Genomic DNA, 21,171 nt, shown 5'->3' on the forward strand with positions numbered 1-21,171 from the left:
TGTTGAGACTTCATACTGAGAGATATGCTTTTAATGATGCCATGTTGCCAGTAAAGTCTTTGTTTGTATCAGTTGGGACTTTCTGCTCTGTATCACTCTTGGGGCCTTTTTACCTTTATAGAACCCCCCTTAATATCTCCTGTAGGGCTGGTTTCGTGGTTACGAAATTGGTTAATGATTGGCGATTTTGGAACGTCTTTATTTCTCCATCAATTCTGAATGACAGCTTTGCTGGATAAAGGATCCTTGGCTGCATGTTTTTCTCTGAAAGAGCTTTAAAAATGCCCCCCCAAGCCTTTCTCTCATTCCAGGTCTCTGTAGACAGGTCTGACGTAATCCTGATACCTTTGCCTTGGTACGTGAGAAATTTCTTTGCCCTGGCCGCTTTCAATACTGTATCCTTGGATCTAATATTTGCGAATTGCTCTATGATGTGATGTGGCGTAGTTTTGTCGTGGTTGAGCTTGGGTGGGGTCCTCTCTGCCTCTTGGACACGAATGTTTGTTTCCCTTGCTAGATTAGGGAAGTTTTCAGCTACAATTTGTTCAAATATCTCTTCTAGACCTCTGTTTTTCTCCACCCCTTTGGGGATGTCGATGATTCTGACATTGGATCATTTCATAGAGTCAGTAATCACCCGTAATCTACATTCGTGGGCATGGATTTTTTAAGACCAGCTTCTATTTTCGTTTTTTCTTCTACTAACCCATCCTCCAATTCGCTAACGCGTTCCTCTGCCTCGGTGACCCTGGCCGTCAGAGCCTCTAGTTTTGACTGTATTTGGCCCACAGAATTTTTAATTTCTGTCAGATTCGCTCTCATTTCTGCCCTTAGGGATTCTATATTCTCAGCAACGCTTTCTCTGATGCTTTTTTCAAGTTTACTCATCATCTTGACCATTGTTGCTCTGAATTCCATTTCTGATAATTGGGATACATCCGTATGTATTAATTCTGTGGCCGAGGCCAATTCTGTGGCAGAGGCCACAGACTCATTATCTTTTCTTTGCTGGGGGGGACTTCTCTTTCTCGTCATTCTGATGAAGAGAGATTGCAGGGTTGTCCAGAGCCCAAGTGTTGACTGGAACCCAGGCTGTGCACCCTTGTTTTATAGAGATCTTAGGGATGTGGGCTTCTTTTTTAAAGATTTTATTTATTTATTTGAGAGAGAGAGAGACAGTCAGCAAGAAAGGGAACCCAAGCAGAGGAGTGGGAGAGGAAGAAGCAGGTTCCCGGTGGAGAAGCCCGATGAAGGACTCCTTACGGAGCGTTGTGATCACACCCTAATCCGAAGACAGGTGCTTGGTGACTGCGCCACTCAGGCGCTCCGGGTTGTGGGCTTCTTGATTTTTCAGCCTGCCTTCTGGGGGAGGGGCCTGCCATGCCAGTACTCAGGAAACCCTGTTTGGGAAGAGTCTCTGTGTCCCCTGCAAGGGGGGATAGGGATGGGCACCCTGTGAGCCGGTATTTCCAGGCTTTTTTTCTCTGGCAGCTTTCCCTGGTGGTCTGCTCTGCTTCTTCTGAGAGTCAGAGCAGCAGTGGCCGAATCTCAGCCTCTGCCACAGAACAGAGGGATTGCGGCCCGTTCTCCACTGATGTTCTGGCCACTTTAACTCTGTTTCTGTTGGTGTTGCTCAACCCTGCAGCAACCCTGGCTGTGCGCCCCACACCCGGCGTCCCAGCCCTCACTTCCAGGGCCGGCGTGTCTCTGTCCTTTGTGTTTCTAATCCCACAAGCCGCCAGCTGCCAGCCATCCCGCGCGCACTCCCGGAGTTCCCGGTCTCAGTCTGGATCCAGTGAGCACACCGGAGTTTCGGAGCTCCGTGAGAAGTCTGGTAGCGCACGCCCCTGGCTCACAGTCTCAGTCTGCTGTCTCGAGGGTGCGGGTCACAGGCAGTTTGCACTTGTTTTATAGGGACCTTAGGGATGTCAGCTTCGTGATTTTTCAGCCTGCCTTCTGGGCGAGGGGCCTGCCACGCTGATATTCAGGAAACCCTGTTTGGATAGAGCTGCCCCATCCCCTGCGAGGGGGAATGGGATGGGCACAATGTGAGCTGGTATTGGTATTTCTGGGATTTTGTTCTCTGGTGGCTTTCCCTGGCAGTTTTCTGTGCCTGTTCTGAGAGTCAGAGCAGCAGTGGCCATATCCTAGCCTCTGTCTCAGAGCTGAGAGATCGTAGTTCGCTCTCCACTGATGTTCTGGCCACTTTAACTCTGTTTCAATTGGTGCTGCTAAAAACTCTGCAGTGACCCGGGATGTGCTCCCCACAGCCTGTGTGCCAGCCCTCATTTCCAGGGCCTGTAAATCTCTGTCCTTTGTGCTTCTAACAAAGCCCGCTGCCCCTGGTTCCCACACGCACTCTCGAGCTCCCTGTTTCAGTATGGTTCGCCTGTGCTCTGGAGCGCCAGTTTTCAGTCTGGTAGCGCTTGCACTCCTGAGCTCTCGGTTTCACTCTAGTTCGAGTGTGCAGTCGGGAGCTTCTGTTTTCACTTTGGACATAGGCGTTCCCAGGCTCACTGTCTCAGTCCGCTCTCTTGCGGGTGCTGGTCTGAGAGTCCAGCCCGCTCCCCAGCACAAGGGGCTATTGCTTCCTGGTGCCTGAGCGCAGAGGCTCCCTCCCCCTTCCCTTTATCTTCCTATATCTGTGCTCGGATTCACAGCTCCCCACTTCGTACCTCAGTACTCAGCACTGGAGATGTTCATTTGTAGAGATCCAGATGTATCTTCCTGCGTCTCAGGCTGATTCTGTGGGTGTTCAGAATGGTCTGGTAGATATCCAGCTTGACTCGGACCAGCTGAGAAAGGGTCGCCTACTCCTCCTCCATCTTTTCTCCTCCTTGCAGAAAGTGGTTGCCTTTCTGTTCATAGAGTTTCTGCTACTCTTTTCTTCATTCTCCAGTTGCATTCATAGGTATTCAGAATGGTTTGGTAGCTCTCTTGCTGAATTCCTGGGACCAGACGAACTTTAGGTCTCCTGCTCCTCCACCATCTTGGAACACCGAGCTGGAGCTCAACTCCCATTTTAAACTGGGTTCCTTGCAGAAAGTGGTGGCTATTCTGTTAGAGTTGCTGCTATTCTTTTCTTCATTCTCCAGTTGAGTTTGTAGGTGTTCAGAATGGTCTGATAGCTATCTAGCTGCATTCCTGGGACCAGACGAAATTTAAGCCTCCTGCTCCTCCACCATCTTGGACTCCTCCTGGGGGATATTCTTTATTAAGTTAAGGAAGTTTCTCTCTATTGATATCCTTACTTTCACCTTGAATGAGTGCTGAGTTTTGTAAAATGCTGTTTTTGCATCCATTGATGTGATCATATGATTTAGCCTGTTATTGTGAAGGATTATGTAAATTCATTTTTGAATGTTGAATCAGACTTGCAAATCTGGAGTAAATTCCATTGGTAATTGAGAATATTTCTGTTTATACACTCTTGGATTTGATTTGCAAATAGTTGCTGAGAATTCTGTATATACATTCATAGGAGATACTGGTCTGTAGTTGTTTTCCTGTCACTTATCAGATTTTATGACAATTTTGTCTTCATAGAATGAAATGGAGATGTTCCACTTAAATTTTCTTAAAGATTTTACAGAAAATTGGAATGATGTTTTTCCTTAAACATTCAGAATTTACCATCTGGGCCTAGTACTTTTTAATTTTGGAAAATTATTGATTATTGCTTAAATTTTTATAATAGTTATGAACTTTTCCTGATCATTTCTCCTTGCTTAGTTTTGATAGTATGTGTCTTTCAAGATATTAGTCCAGTTCATCTACTTGTTCATATCACTTTATTTTCCTTTAATGTCAATGGGCTCAGTAGTGATGAATTCTCTTTCATTTTTCATACTACATGTGGTGATTAACATCACGTGTCAACTTGACTGGATGACTAGATGACCAGACATTTGATCAAACATTATTCTGGGTGTGTCTATAATGGTGTTTCTGGATGTGGTTGACATTTCAATCAGTAGACTGAGTAAAGAAAACTTCCTTCCTTAATGTGGAGGGGCCTCATCCAATCAACTAGAAACCCAAATAGAGCAAGAGATAACTACTGTCTGGCTGCTTTGAGCAGGGCATCTGTCTTCCCATATTTTAGACCCAAACTGGATATAAAGCCTCCCAGCTTTGGAATAGAACTTATACCGCTGGTTTATCTGATTATTAGGCCTTTGATTTTCTGTTTTCTCTATTTTTTTTCTTGGTTCTCTGACTACAGGTATATCAATTTTATTGATCTTTATAAAGAGTGAGGTTTTGATTTTGTTGACTTCTTCATTTCCCTGTTTTCAATTTAATTGATTTTGCTCTTATTTTTATCGATTTTATTCTGATTCTTTTAAGCTAAATTATTATTTTGGTTTTCTAAGGTGGAAGCTTAGATTATTGATTTCAGACGTTCATTCTCTTCTCTTACGTGTATTCAATGTTATAATTTTTCACACATCTTTGCTATTTCAGTGGTCATTGCCCAAGAAACCAAAGAAATGAAGCTGGCTAGCCACTTTTCAGTCTCAAGCATTACAGAGCTGTCCTTAATTGCTAAATCCTTTCTGATAACATTATTATGTTGCCTTTATGTTTCTCATATTGATATTTAAAGTATGTTCAATACACTGTTTGAATATGCTGGTAACTGCCTTGCTTTTGAGCAGAGCCAACACCACCACAGTCCAGGCAGATGAATGCTCTTTGGTCTACAGCCTTGGCTGAGTGTGACCCCAGAAGGCATGGTGAGTTATGTATCCAGCATAACACATTTGGCAGATGGAGGAAGCATCCGAGAATAAGACCATGGCTATTGCAGGGATTGTGTAATCTTATTGTTTTGTTTTATCCTGCCATGTGTTGTATGTAATGGTGATTTATATTTCAATGTATTGAAAACTTTTCATTTATTCAAGAAATGTGTCACATGTTTTTTGTAATCTCAAAAAAAAGAATAAAAAACACAACTTTTTTGGTATCCCACAAATTTTGGTAAGATTATTTTCATTATAATTTAAAGCCCCCCAAATTATTTTTTATTAAGATCATCTCTTTGACCCACATGTTACTGAAAATTATGTTTTTCAATCTCCAAGTATATTTGTGATTTTCCAGCTATTTTTCTTTTATTGATTTCTAACTTAATTCCATTGTGGTCTGAGAGTACATATTGTATACACGGTACACATTCCATTATTTTAAATATGTTAAGGCATGTTTTCTGACTCAGAATGTAGTATATCTTGGTAAATGTTCCACGGAAACTTGAGATGATGATGTATTCTGCTGTTGTTTTGTTAAGTATTCTACAAATGCTGATGAGATCCAATTCACTGATGTTGCTATTGAGATCAGCTGTGTGCTCACTGATTTTCTGCCTGCTGGTGTTGAGGTCTTCACCTATAATAGCTGTCTATTTTCTCTTCTAGTTCTATTACTTTTTGCTCCACATATTTTGATTCCCTGGTATTAAGTACACACGTCAAGGATTGTCTTCTTGGAGAACTGACCCCTTTATCATTATGTAACGCCCCCCCTTTTTTTTAATCTCTGATGATATTCCTGCTCTGTAGTCTTCTCTGAAATTAATATAACTATTCCATTACTACATCTTTCTTTTCATGAGTGTTAACATGATATATCGTTGTCTCTTTACTTTTAACCTACCTGAGTTCTTGTATTTAATGTAGGGGTTTTTTTTCTTTTTGGATTAAGATAGGTGAGTCTTGTTTTTTATTCTCTCTGGCAATCTCTATCTTTTAAATGGTGTATTTAGACCAGTCACATTTAAAATGATTATTAGTATATATGGTTTAATATCCACTGCATTTGTAGCTGTTCACTATTCACTGATTTTTTTTTTCCTTGTCCTTTCTTTACCTGCTTTCTAGGAGTTTTAACTGAATATTTTATATGATCCCATTTCCCTTTTACCATTTTAATTTCGTGTGTGTATTTTTAGTTGCTGTCCTAGAGTTTGCACACTTGAATAGTGGTGATGAAGGTCATGCAAGACCATGAACACTAAGGAGTTGGCAAGATTAGCAGACAGAGAGGAGAGCTGGATGTGAGGTAGAATAAGAGAGGAAGAAATGAAATCCATTAAGGGAACTCATTAGGACAAATTGAAACCAAATCTGGTTTTGCCCTGATTACTCTGATGACCTACACAAGTTACAACTTTTCATTATGAAGCTGCGCTTGTGCCTGGCCCAGAAGTAGAAGGAGGAGGTCCTATGAGATTCAAATGCCTAGATGCCAGGTTGCTGACCCATCCAAGCAAGATAATCCAGAAGATCAGCAACATGTGTGAGCTACAAGAGTGCCTACACCTCACACCAACCTCCCGAGTTGCTTCACTTTTACCTTCCATACCTCACACACATTTCTCTTGTGATCAACTCTAAAGTGGGACTATAAAGAAAGGTAGTATCTGTTCAGTAAGGTCAGATGTGTAGAAACTATAACACACAGCCTTCCAAAATATATAATGGAAAAATAACTATGTAAACTAGCACATGAAGAGTGAAATAAACAACACAGAGAATAATTCTTACAAGTGTGGAGGGAAGGAAAGCTTCTTTCAGTTAAGGCACTATAAGGACAAAGAGAAATGATTTTAATTGAAAATTAATTGATTTTAAATTGAAAAGTAATGTCTGATACAGCTTTGATTGGGAGATGGGAATAGGGTGGGGAAGAAGTTTTGGTTGAATCCATAATGGGTAGGAAAGCCAATGTGAACAAAGATGTGGACACAGGAAGTAGAACTGTGGGTAGAGAGACATAAATAGATTACTTTAACTAGAGTTGAAGAACCAAATAGGGGAGCAATAGAAAATAAACCTGGAAAGGAAACATAAGGCATATAGTGAGACATTATTATTAACTGAAGTCTCTACTGAATTTCCCTTAGTTTCTACCTAGTGTCCTTTTGTTGCTGCTGCTGCTGCTATTGTTATTCTGGAATCTCATCTTGGATCCCATACTACATTTAGTCATCAATCATGTCTCCTTGGACTCCTGGCTGTGACAGTTCCTCAGATTTCCCTTGTTTTTTCATGAACTTGATAGTTTTCAGAAGTATGGACCAGGTGTTTTATTGAATTTTCCTCAATTGGGATATATCTGATTTTTTTTTTCCTTATGACTATATTGGAGTCATGGTTACTTGGGAGAAATACCACAGAAATAAAGTGCCATTATCATCACATCATATCAAAGGGTACATACTATCAACATGACTTATTAGTGTTGCTGTTAACCTTGATCAGCTACACAAAGTGTTTGCCAGGTTTCTCCTGTAAAGTTACTTCCTCTTCCTTTTAATTCTGTACTCTTTGGAAAGAATTCACTGTGTGCACCCCACACGTAAGGAGTAGGGAGTTTTGATCCACATGTGTATAAATTACCTAAGGGCTTCTTACCTGAAAAGAAAGGGATGAAGAAAGGAAAGAATTTTTTTTAAAAATATTTTATTTATTTATTTATTTAGAGAGAGCACGCACAATTAATCACACGGGTAGAGGGAGGGGCAAAGTGAGAGGAAGAGAGAATCTCCAGAAGATTCCCCCTTGAGCGTGGAGGCAGACTCATGTTTCGATCTCACAACCCTTAGATCCTGACCTGAGCCAAAATCAAAAGTCAGGTGCTTAAATGACTGAGTCACCCAGGCACCCCAGGAGAAAATTTCGTAAAACTACTATTAACCATATAGTGAATGTGGTAACTGGAATCAGCTTATTTCGGTATTTTATTAAAATGGTATATTTTGTTTCCTAAATCATGAAAAACACGTAAGTTAATTAAAGTATGGAATCCGTCTTAATTTCTCAACTACCGAAGGAAAGAAGGGGCATGCTCAGATGTCTAAAATACATAATAAAACACTAGANATTTTTTAAAAAAATATTTTGTTTATTTATTTATTTATTTAGAGAGAGCACGCACAATTAATCACATGGGTAGAGGGAGGGGCAAAGTGAGAGGAAGAGAGAATCTCCAGAAGATTCCCCCTTGAGCGTGGAGGCAGACTCATGTTTCGATCTCACAACCCTTAGATCCTGACCTGAGCCAAAATCAAAAGTCAGGTGCTTAAATGACTGAGTCACCCAGGCACCCCAGGAGAAAATTTCGTAAAACTACTATTAACCATATAGTGAATGTGGTAACTGGAATCAGCTTATTTCGGTATTTTATTAAAATGGTATATTTTGTTTCCTAAATCATGAAAAACACGTAAGTTAATTAAAGTATGGAATCCGTCTTAATTTCTCAACTACCGAAGGAAAGAAGGGGCATGCTCAGATGTCTAAAATACATAATAAAACACTAGAAATTATGAAAGAAATTTAGATGAAATTTCCTGAGAGTTAATAATGATAAGTTTATTTCACTGGCAAATATGTAACATTGCAGACTTTGACTAGTGCTGGAATCATTAAGAAAAATTCCCATTAAATTTGAAGCTGATAATGTCCCTGTCCTGGAATCCTAATGCAACTGGACTAAAATTCAGAGAAAGAGGGTCATAGTATTGGTCAGGATATTGATCTTGATTTTACCAAAGGACAGTTTTGTTCCGATACACAATGGTGACAAGGAGAACTATATGTGGGGTCAGAAGATTCGCAGAAGAGCCCATTATACATTTTTAACCACTATTTCTAGGGGAAAAAACAGTGGCTGCCTAATAAAAACAAATCCCACTAAGAATCTGAATCATTATGTATGGAGAATGTTGTTAAAATGTTGAATATTTGCCAATATGGCAGTTGAGAAACATTTCCACTTTTAGAGTCTGTTCTATAAGGCAGAATTGAAACCAGATTTTGAGGGGTTATAAAGTATATAGAGATATATTTTTTAAAAAATGAATAAAAGGGAAAGTGAAATTAAAGAGTACTTCTTAAATATATTAATATATTCTAGGGGGGAAAAGACCCCAAAAAACAAAGCAAAACAAAAAACAGTTTCAGGTTAGAAAAGTCGGCTCATCCAGGAGGCTGGATAATAAGGAACTATGAGGCATGGGACTTCAGTGCTGTTTGCTTTCCTTCTGTCTCCTAATTGAGCTATTTACTTCTGAGCCAATGAGATGATGAAAAGCAACTGCTGTCTTTGTGTCAGAAATAGTTGGGCTCTTTTTGGCTCCCCAAGAAAACCGGCAATAAATGACAAGAACAACTCCTTAGCCCAAAGTCCAAAGTAAGCCCTGAAAGAGTGTGCTGGCATTCTCTGACAAAAAAAAGGCAAATTTAAAAAGGAAAAAAAAAGGCAAAAGGTCTCCTTTGCTTTTGAGGTGGGACAAGAGCATAAAAAATAGTCGGAGCAACAAAATAAACATCCATTGATATATACTGACATAGTTAAATAAATGACAGATAAAGTAGAAGGAAAAAAGAAAGAAAAAAAGAGACAGATAAGATAGTAGAAGATAAAAAGAAAGAAAAGAGAGAGAGAGAGAGAGAGAGACAAATCTGCTGTGTAGTGATATTCCAAATAATTTAGGTAGATACTTTGCTTTTAAAGAGGTGGAACACAAGAAAATTCTCCACTCATTAAGTGTGGGCTGTGCACAGAAACTTCATTACACTACGTACAATACATTAAGTGGAGGGGAAGAAACTGGACAAATTCTACCTCAGCCAGATCTCAAGGTCAACATCAGCATCGATGAGTCGTGTTAATAGTATGTACCCCTTGGTGTAATGAGAATGGCATCTTACCTCTGTGATCTTCCTCCCAAAACTCAGATCCCACCTAATCATGAGAAAAATATCAGACAAACTCAAGTTGGGGAACATTCTACAAAATACTGACCAGGACTTCTCAATATTGTCAAGGTCATCAAAAACAAAGGAGGACTGAGTAACTGTCACAGCCAAGGGGAGCCAAAAGAGACATGACAACTAAAGTAATGTGATATACTGGATGGGATCCTAGAGGACAAAAGGGTATTAGGTAAAAAATTAAGGGAATCTAAATAAAATATGGACTTCAGTTAACAACAATGTATAAGTATTGGTTCATTAATCATTGCAAATGTACTATACTAATGCAAGATATTAATCACACTGGAATCTGGATAGGGGGTATACGAGTACTCTGTACTTTCATAACTTTTCTGTCAAACCTAAAACTATTCTAAAACTAAAAGTTTGAGAAATAGGGACAGTGCATAGGAACAGATGATAACACTGAGGAAAAGACAAGGTAGTGAATTACATTCTGCAGGAAACTTAAGTATACAGAAAGGATTATATTGACAGTGTAGAAAGTGTGTGAGGTTCAAACTATGCAGCAAGTAGAAGGGGTATAAAATAAAAGGCAAAGAGCATCAATGTCCTATCAGTGAAGTACCTGGACATGGAAAAGATTTCACAAAGAATGTGTATATCTTCACATAAATACATATAAATAAGAACAAATGGCAGAAAGGCAAAAATAAAACAGGAATAGACCTAAGACAATGACCTAGCTATTCCCAAGGAAAATGAGACTTGTTTTTAATGAAGAAAAACTGCTGTTCAAAACTCAACTCATACCTCGATGTGTTCTGGTAATTAGTAGTTGATACTGAATAGTAAAGCTTGATAAGAGTGCTCATTAGAACAAAAGACAGTAAGATTTTCAAGAATTGGGACTATATTATTTAAATTGTAGCATCTAGCAGTTATTATGTAAATGTTTGCTAAATGAATGAATACTAATACATTTATTACAATTGTGCTTCCCTTTCTCAGTAACGATCTTCCCTATTACTTGTGTATGTGTGTCTGTGTGTAAATGCACATTGGATCTTTTTCAATAGTCAGCTCATTGTTCAAATATCTTCATAGAGAGGCTTTTCCTGATTGCTAACATGAAACAGACTGCCTGTCACCCACTGCTGTCACTCCCTATCCCTTTACCCTTTTGTATTTTCTTTTTAACATACAACATATCTGAAATTATTTATTTACATACGCCCTTGTTTATTGCCAACGAAGTTGTAAGTTTCATGAAAACTGCAATCATTGTGGCTTATCCCAAAATGATATTCAGAAATACCAACAAATTAGATTCTACAATCTAAAATGACAAGGCTGAAAAAGTGAAAGCAAACATACTTCAGAAAGTTCATAAAATTAGGGGTGCCTGGGTGGCACAGCGGTTAAGCGTCTGCCTTTGGCTCAGGGCGTGATCCCGGCGTTCTGGGATCGAGCCCCACATCAGGCACCTCCGCTATAAGCCTGCTTCTTCCTCTCCCACTCCCCCTGCTTGTGTTCCCTCTCTCGTTGGCTGTCTCTATCTCTGTCGAATAAATAAATAAAATCTTTTTAAAAAAAAAGTTCATAAAATCAGTTAACTTATGGATATAAAATTCACTTAGACCTAAAAGGGAGATATACTACAACTGACTTAGCCTTAACGCACACACTTTTTNAAATTCATAAAATCAGTTAACTTACGGATATAAAATTCACTTAGACCTAAAAGGGAGATATACTACAACTGACTTAGCCTTAACGCACACACTTTTTGTGCACTAAAGGCTTATTTTATACATTAGGAACTAAATTTCCAGAATTATTCTATAAAGTAATTTGGATACAATACAATCAAGAAATACTGAAATAAAGACTTAATAACAGTTTCACAAAAGTTGCTGCATCTATCAAAATCTCCAATTGTGCCACACAGTCCGACCCCAGAGGCTTTCATCTTACCTATCTACACATCCTCTCTCTGTGGTATCATCTTACGTGGTGGTTTTAACTATCATCGATTCACTGACAACTCTCAAATGTTTCTGTTCCATCCCCCTCAATTCCAGAATCAAATATCTAACTACCCACCTAACATCTTACAGACAGACATATTCCACATTTAAAACTTAACATTGTCAACAATTAACAACAGTTAATTGTCCTGTTAATTCTCCAAAACGTGTGTTGCCTCCCACCTAATCCATCTCAATTAATGAATGACATGTTCTGATCAGTAATTTTGGAGTTACCATTCACTCCTCTCTGTCATACTTCCTATCTAGTATGTCAGCACATCCTAAGGATTTTATGTTCCGAATATCTCCAAATTAGTCATCTCTCAATTCCTCCACCCCAATGCTCCTGATGCAAGTCACTACCATCTCTCCCCAGCTACTGAGGTGGCCTCCTAACTGGTCTCATGTCTATCCCCTTGCCTTCCCTCAGTCTATTTNCTCAATTCCTCCACCCCAATGCTCCTGATGCAAGTCACTACCCTCTCTCCCCAGCTACTGAGGTGGCCTCCTAACTGGTCTCATGTCTATCCCCTTGCCTTCCCTCAGTCTATTTTCAATGCAGTAGCCAGAATTATCTTGTTAAAATATAAATCAGGGCAGGGGAGCCTGGGTGGCTCAGCCAGTTAAGCATCTGACTCTTGATTTCAGCTCAGGTCATGATCTCAGGATTGTGAGATGGAGCCCTGCATTGGGCTCTACGCTGGGTGTGGAGCCTGCTTGAGATTCTCTCTCTCGGGGCACCTGGGTGGCTCAGTCGTTAAGCATCTGCTGTTGGCTCAGGGTGTGATCCCAGAGTTCTGGGATCGAGCCCCGCATAAGGCTCCTCTGATGGGAGCCTGCTTCTTCCTCTCCCACTCCCCCTGCTTGTGTTCCCTCTCTCACTGGCTCTACGCTGGGTGTGGAGCCTGCTTGAGATTCTCTCTCTCGGGGCACCTGGGTGGCTCAGTCGTTAAGCATCTGCTGTTGGCTCAGGGTGTGATCCCAGAGTTCTGGGATCGAGCCCCGCATAAGGCTCCTCTGATGGGAGCCTGCTTCTTCCTCTCCCACTCCCCCTGCTTGTGTTCCCTCTCTCACTGGCTGTCTCTCTGTCAAATAAATAAATAAAACCTTAAAAAAAAGATTCTCTCTCTCTCCCTCTATTGCTACCCCTACCCTAAAAAAAAAAAAAGTATAAATCCAGGCATGTCACTGCTTTACTCAACACTTCAGCTGTTTTCATTTCTCCGAGGGCAAAAGCCAAGTTGTTCAATGGAAAAGGACCCACATGATTACCTTTCTGATCTCATCTCTTGCTGCTTTCCCCTCATCACACTCCTCCAGCCATGCTGACCTCCTTGCTACTTCTTAAACAAGCCCAACATGCTCAGTTCAGGTCTTTGTGCATATTGTTCCTTCTGCCTTAAATGATCTTCCCTTCAGATATGGGCGTGACTATTTCTTACCTGCTTCAGGTTTTTTACCCCAACACCACCTTCAGTTAAATTTGAATTCCTCCCACCCAAATCTCCCTTCCAACATGATAGTGCAGATCATCATATCACACATTAAATGCTTAGCAGATTTATATTTATTGCCTCTCCCCTCTTACCAAGCTCCATGAGGGCAGGGATTTGTGTCTATTTTGCTGAATGATAACTCCTCAGCACCTAGCTCTGTGTGTGGCATTATGGTAAGTGTTCATAATTTGTCGTATGAATTTAGTAAATATAATTAAAATAGAAAAAAATACTATTTGAAAAAATACATTGTTTTAGACAAAAGCTTTCCAAAAAGTGAAGCAGTGAACAAAATATCATTATATATATATATATTGTAAATATCAAGGGCCACTGGTCCATGTAATTACCTCAATTTTCCACATCAGCAACCATGAGGACTATTAAAATACTAATAAGTTCACATTTGCTTAGTGTTTTAATTTGTAAAGCCCATGGGTTGTCTTTGGTTGTCTTTGTTGATCTTCTAACCATTATACTACCATAGCCTCAAAATCAAAGCAAAAAATAAGCACATAGATAATTTTTTTCCTTTTTTTGTGAAACAAAAAATAACCTTGTGGAAAGAGGTTCTTAAGACTAAAGAAAATAAGCAGCAGTAAGGTCAGTGTGCTGATAACAAGACACATTAGTTATAATAATAATAATCTGCTTGGGCTGTTGTAAAAAGATACCACAGATTGAATGATTTACACAGCATAAACTTACTTTCTCAGAGTTTTGGAAGTAGAAATTGAAGATCAAGGTGCCGTAAGGGCTGGCTCCATCTTAGGCTTCCTTTCCTGCTTTGTAGATAGCCAACTTCTCACCATGTCTTCTCATTGCCTTTCTTTTGTGTGCATTCAGAAAGAAAAAGAGAGAGCTCTAGTGTCTCTTCCTCATCTTATAAGGACACCCATCCTACTGGAACAGGGCCCTAACCTTATGACTTTATTTAATTACCTCCTTATTGGTCCTATTTTCAAATACCGTTACATTTGGGATTAGGACTTTAATGTATGAATTTTGAAGGGGCATAATTCAGTCCATGACATGCAAATATTCATTTTTTACATGAGTCAGGATAGTTCAGTTGCAAGGAATAGAGACACTTATTATAAGATACATCTCAAGATATAAGGCTCCAGTGAACTTGTTGTCTTTTAAAGTACTGAAAATGAAAATACTTATTGTTTGCTATAGGACTTTGCCAATCAGCTCACTCAGTCACCCTTTTTTATCTCTCTCTATCTTCGTTTCTATGCCTCCTGGTGACTGGCTCTCTTTGTCTCTCAGAAGTCCTGAGAAGGAATAAGATTTTCCTGACTTATCACAATAGAATACTGAGGGGCCTGCTGGATAGGACTACTTCGCAAAGTCTTTTTTTAGCTGAATGAGCCACCTATTAAGGGCTATGATTATCTTATGGTGGTAATGTACTAAAATAGTATTTCAAATGAGAGGACTTCCTTTCTTAATTATCTTTCAAGACACTCCCTATAGCAAGCCCACTTTAAGCTTGAGCTACGATAAAGTTTATCTGGTATACTTTGTCTTGTTATTAAATGAGATTTGAAGTCCCCTAGCCACTGACCATGATCACTTCTGACACTTAACAGGTGCCGTATGGGTCTGCTGTAGGAGAGACTATAATGCTTACCAAATTTCCATTTGTACCCATAAATTTTAAAATCTTTTGCAGAGCCATGAGACTTGGCCATTGGGTTGTACAGAAAAGCAAAATATATGGCTGAATCAGTAAAAATAAACCTACAGACAAACATGCATGGTTCTCTAGTCTCTTTTTATAACAACCAAAAAGGTCATTTTTTTTTGTTTTTTGTGGGGGTATGTATCAATAATGGAGGCACAAGATAATCGAGCATAGCATAAGCAAGAAATAGTTTGTCTTAAAAACCATAACTGTCATCTGCCAGGTTGTCTGTAAAATTATTTGGGGGTTATTGTTATCACAGCATAGCCTTTCCTATTGGTTATTAAAAACAAAACAAAACAGAGAGAGAGAGAAAGAAAGAGAAAAATAAGAATTTGTTGAAACAAACAAAAGCCTAAAATGCATGGCTTTAGTTCAGCTTCAATGTTGAGAGTAAGGGCAAGTAAACTATAAGTCCAAAAAGGTAATGATCCACATATAAAATGGCAAAATAGTAGGCAATACTCTTCTCTGTGGAAACCTGGAAAACAATTCCTATACTATGAACTTGTAGCTCTGCACAAAGAGCTTGGCAAAGGGCATTAGTGGTGGGCTTTGATTGTTTTCAGATGCACCAGGAAGTCACTGCAGGAAAGAGTTGAACTCAGGAAAGGACTACTGGCTTTGTGAGCAGAAATGAAGGGAACGGAGAAATCTCAGAAATTGAGGAAATAGTTGCAGTATTAGAAAAGACAACTCAGTAGGACAAAAGTAGGCAAAAAGTGGGTTGAGAAAGCCGCACAGTCCCCAAGAAGAGGTTATTTCCCAGCCTTAGATACGCCCAAGATGGATAATAGAGAAGGCTATTAGAAAAGAATCTTGGAGGGTGTTGGACAGTGGAACAACTCTCAGGGTGAGAAATTTGGGCCCAAGCAACAGTCACCTTGTTTGGGGTGGGGACTCAATAATGTCTGCCCAGTGGGTTTTCAGAGTGTTTATGTAATTTTTGCTGTCTTGAACTGGAATATTTATTATAGCTACATCAATCCTATTTACCATTGCATATTAGATGTGGTGGGATAACCTGTCTTTTTAAGTTAATTGCTCTTGAGACCAAGAGGAACCAACTGTAAGGTCAATGTAGAGACCACCATACATTACTTAGGAATACTAAACTTTGAGCTACATACTCAAAAAATGTAGGAGTTGTCTCCCTCTATGGAAAAGGGAGGAAAGGGAGATTTTGAGACCAGGATGGCTGACTATGACAGAAACAATAATGTTCACCTGTATTCTGACTGACATTTTCCAGCCTCCTTGTAATTGACACAGTCATATGGTATGGTAGTTCTACTCAAGAGGCTGTTAGGAAAAGCAACCTGGGCCACCTACTGGTTTTCTTGGTAAAAATCCTTGCATACCTTTCCAGCCTGTTTTCCCCAACACAGTCTGAGTGAGAAATAAACTTTTGCTGTGTTAAGCCTTTGGGATTTCATAATTAATGTTTTTTTAGCTGCATGAAATATTCAATCCTAACTAAACATATGCCTGATAGCCTCCCATTCATGCTATGGTCAATAGGACTATTTCAGTTTTCCTTTCTCATTAGCATTTTTTGGGCTCAGGTAGGAATACCAGGCAAGGGCTATTTTAACCTCTGAAAGCTTCTCTTAAATGACAGGCAGTGCAAAAATATTATTTTGCATCCTGGAAGGGATTTTAAAGCAGGAGTGAGTCAGCCAGATACATGTGATAAATGGCAATTCCACTTTCTTTCCTCCCATAGCTGGTGGTCTTTTATTTCTTCAGTGGGATTAAGTTTGTATCAGTGAACCCAAAAAGTTATGAAAACTACCAAATATGGCTCATATTAACACACTGGATGAACAGTGTGTTATCTCCCCATGCATCTCCACAAACAAGGAACCAATCATCTCAGTATAATTACCTATTTGATAAGCTTTCTCATCAGGAGCTCTTAAAATTCATATTTACTTAATTCTTTCCTGGTTTCTTTTCCAAGATTCTATAAGAATTCCCTCATAATCCATTTATTTCTTTGCTAATCTGATTTTTTGACATTGTTCTCAGGTCCACAGGGCATTCTGATAGCGTCTGCTCTACTTGTAGGGACAAATTAAGAATAGATTTGCATGGTTTTTAAGTATCAGGAATCTCTAACACCCCAGGCACTTTCAATTCTTTGACTATTGAGGTCCTGATCTTGACCGTGAAATTCTATCATATTTAGACCTCAAGTTTTTCTTTAAAATGCACCACACATATCTGAAGGGGTAGTTTTAAGTTATCTCAGAGCATCAGTTATAGGGAGAAAACATACTTTATAATGTTTATATGATAAAACTGTCTTTTTTCCCCTTTGTTTTGTGTTTTTTCTACTGTAGATATTTTGAGGTATGAGAAGTAAACCTTTCCATCTACTGTGCCTAAATCACCTAACACACTGAGTATTCCAAAGCTGCAGCCAAAGCTCTGCTTTTAGTCTTTTGGTAGAGAAATATTTTATGTAATAGCTTAATCATCAACTTCACAAACAAATCATGACCTGCTATGTACTACCACCTTCAGTCCTGTACCAGTGCCAGTTCCATAACTTCCAAGCATTTATGAGGATTCATTACTTACAAGTTAACTTGCAATAACTATTTTAAAGATGGCATTTTATTTTTTTCATACTACAAGGAACATGGACTGGCTTTAGTTGCCTGTTAATGGTGGTTAATTTTAAGAAAAAAAAATTGACAGTTTCAAAAGCTGTATAAGCAAGACTCTTGAATTGGAAACTCGCTCAGGTCACAATACTATTCCTAGCAGTCCTCTATCCCAGGGATGCAATGTCTAAACTTATTTCCTCTTTCCCTCTTAACAGTTGCATATACCTATATACTTCTTGATTATGTTAGTCTAGCCTGTCATGATCAAATATAGAGTACTTTTGTCTAGCAGAACCTTTAAGACACCTCTTAATTTAATTCCTGGCCCAACTATCAAAATAGATGATTTAGGGTTAGTATCATGCGATGCAAAATATGATGATCAATACATAATGAACCACCAAGCCTGCTTTCCTTAGGTGTGGCCTATACGGAAAGAGAGAATGGATGAAGGCCTTCTTAAAGTGGTTAAAAGTGAAGGTGGTGGTAGATGTATTTTGGGATATTGCTGATGAATTGAATGAGACAAATAAAGAGAAAAATCAAAGATGAATGACAGGTTTTTGACCCAAGCAACTGGTGATTTGCAATTTACTTTACTGCATGAGAGACGATAAGGACAGACAAGATTAGAGGAGGAGCATCACATTTCACTTTGGGTATGCTAAGTAGGAAAGGCCCATCAGATAACTCAGTGCATTTGCTAAATCAGCAGCTGGGTGTATGTATCTAGTAATCAGAAGAGAATTTTGGGCTGAAGGTAGAAATTAGGGATTATCAGCATTCTTTTAGAGGCTGTGGAGTGGAATTTATGACTATTAAGATTGTAAGAAACACCTATGTGTTACCAGATATAAAGATGGAAGTAAAATTGGAGGTGATAAATAGCAAGAGTGAAAAGGGGCTATTTGCATTTTTGTAACACTTTATAATTTTTCAATGAGTAGTCACAGCAATAGTCTAACCTCATATGAATCATGTCATGGAGACAGGGGAGTTACTAAAGTCTTCTAACGTGAAGAAACTGAAGTACCAGTTGTTAAAGCTACTTATACACAGATACATGCATAGATCACAGGAGATCTGAGACTAGCTTTTAGACTGTCCTCACAAGCCTATCCTTGCTACCTCTGTATCTTATGCTTTAGGAGGACTGACATCAAGCAAGGAGACAAAGAAATCTCCAAACCTTACCAAGATTTCATATTCTATAAAACTGGAAAATGGATTTCCCCAACAATTTCCTACTTAGGGTAATAAGGGTAACATGGGAACCCCCACCCCATCCATACCTAAGTGTGGATGAGGGCTCCTATGAAAAAGAGATGTCTATTTATGATGCATTGTCAGAATGTGTGATATTTGCTTAGATAGTAAGGTTAACATGCTGGGGTTATATTCTATTTATTTCTAGAATTGATTCTCCACCAACACACATTGCCAGGTTTTTTTCTCTTTGCAAATGGTCAATCCAATTCCTATAGCATTTACACTGCTGATACAAAGTCACAAGGCCAAATGCTGGAAAAGATGAAAATGTGTTTATTAAAATCATGCTTGTGCCTTCTCAAAAGCAATGCAAAGGACAGGGTAAAGTCTAGGTCCCAAGGATATGAATTAAGAAAATCTTGTAAGTACAAATTTGAACTTGTTTTTCTTTCTTTTCTTATTTTTCAACAAGAAAATGATCTTTTAGTAAGAAAATTCCTGGACTGATAAAGATGAAGATACTGCACCAAGAAGATTTTTATCAACACTGGTGAACATAGATGCCTACCATCCTTTACCATTTCTTTTGGTACGTGTGCCTTGGTTTTCTAATAGGAAACCTTCTTCCTCTCAGTTCATGTGGCCATGTATGGCTGACCTCATCTACTGATTTAAGGAGAACGGGGCCTACTCATTCAGGGCATATCACTTCTCTGACCACAATTAATCCATGGATGGCCACATAACCCAAACGGCTAATGGTATTCCTTCTCAAGCCTATGTTTTGAACTATTAAAGAGACAGAATTCTACCCTCACTGAAACTCAACTGACAGGAAACTCACTTTGACATAGGTAGGGCTCACAATGTTGAGAGAGGCTGTTAAAGAATGAAGCCAGCAGAGAAGATAGAAAATCTAACCCATAAAGAGATGGACCATATCCTGATGACTTTGCTTGAATCTCTGTACATTAGAATTACAAAGCATTTATTTTCTCCTTATGCCTGCCTAAATAGTTTCTATGTTTCATGTAAATGAAATATTCTCTTCTAACAAACTGATACTCAACTATTGTTATTTTTGTAGTATGGTCTCCAAGCTGTGCCAATGCTGAGATTCGAATTTTGCCTACTTATAAAATACTGGAAATTTTTGAAAGACACTGTCACAAAGGCTTTCACTTCAAGGAACAAATAAAGTTGTAGGGAATTTGATTCTGGGAAAACCAGTCAGTAGAATGAATTTGGCTCCTTACCAGATCTCTTGGAATAGATTCAGACAACTATAAACTGAGGGGTCAGAAATCTGATACCTGAAACTCTTGACATTGATAAAACCAATTCAGTGTGTGTGTGTGTGTGTGTGTGTGTGTGTGTGTGTGTGTAAACTGGGAGTATTAAGGATTAGATGATAAAAATGTGACTGTTCTATACTTACCTACAGAAAAATTTTGGAAACTTTGGTAATTGGGAGGGAACACAACTGGTGGTCATCAGTTATCCTTTATAGAACAAAAATGGCAGCAAGAGCAATGAGGCATCCTCTGGTTGTTAAGAGCATCAAAAGGAGAAAAACAGAATTAGAAAGGAAAACCTGTAGGGTACTTCTTCGTTTCTATACCTGATGGATATTTATTAAGATAAGGGGAAATTTTGAAAAATAGCAAGTTAAGAGATTTCAGAGTTTAGATTCTATGCTAACAGTTTGGAGACAGACCATGAAATTTATATTGTTAGTATTAATTTGAGTTACATCCACCAAGTATTTCATATGAGGATATCATGACGATGGCATTTTTTGAACTCCTTTTTCTTTAATCTGAAACCCAAAAGCATACTTTTTTCTTTGTTCTTTGAAAAAAAAAATTCTGCTCTGTTAGTCTTTAAAAATATCCTATTTCTTAGAACCCTGGAACTTAACCATTGGAAAAAGATCTCAAAACACCACTATAGTTCTGTTGTTTTACTCTTATTGATAGAACCCTTTTGGAGATTCAGAGGTCCTTGGAAATCACCCTTAGAATCTTTTGCTTTATTTGAAATGATTGGATAATGGGTACCTTTTATGGATACAGCCCCCTCAGAGATTATTTTTATACTACTAACTTATGTTTTTATTTATAATGGTTGAGAGATGGGATATTATAATTAAATAAATGTCATGGTAGATTGTTACTAGATACTGGTATCATCCAAGTGTAATGATTTGTTTACCTGTGTATTCCAGGAGCCCTGTATATGATCGCTTTTAAAGAGTTATAATAAATTAACTGTCCTGTAGGAGCTCCCTGAACCTCCCAGTGCCAAAGGGTTTCCTACTTAGATTTTCCTACTTGCAACTACCCCTCATTTTGGACTTCCTGCCATAGTTGACCCAGATATGAAGTTAATCACTTT

This window comes from Ailuropoda melanoleuca, chromosome 2 (assembly GCF_002007445.2).
Source record: "Ailuropoda melanoleuca isolate Jingjing chromosome 2, ASM200744v2, whole genome shotgun sequence".
Lineage (NCBI taxonomy): Eukaryota > Metazoa > Chordata > Mammalia > Carnivora > Ursidae > Ailuropoda > Ailuropoda melanoleuca.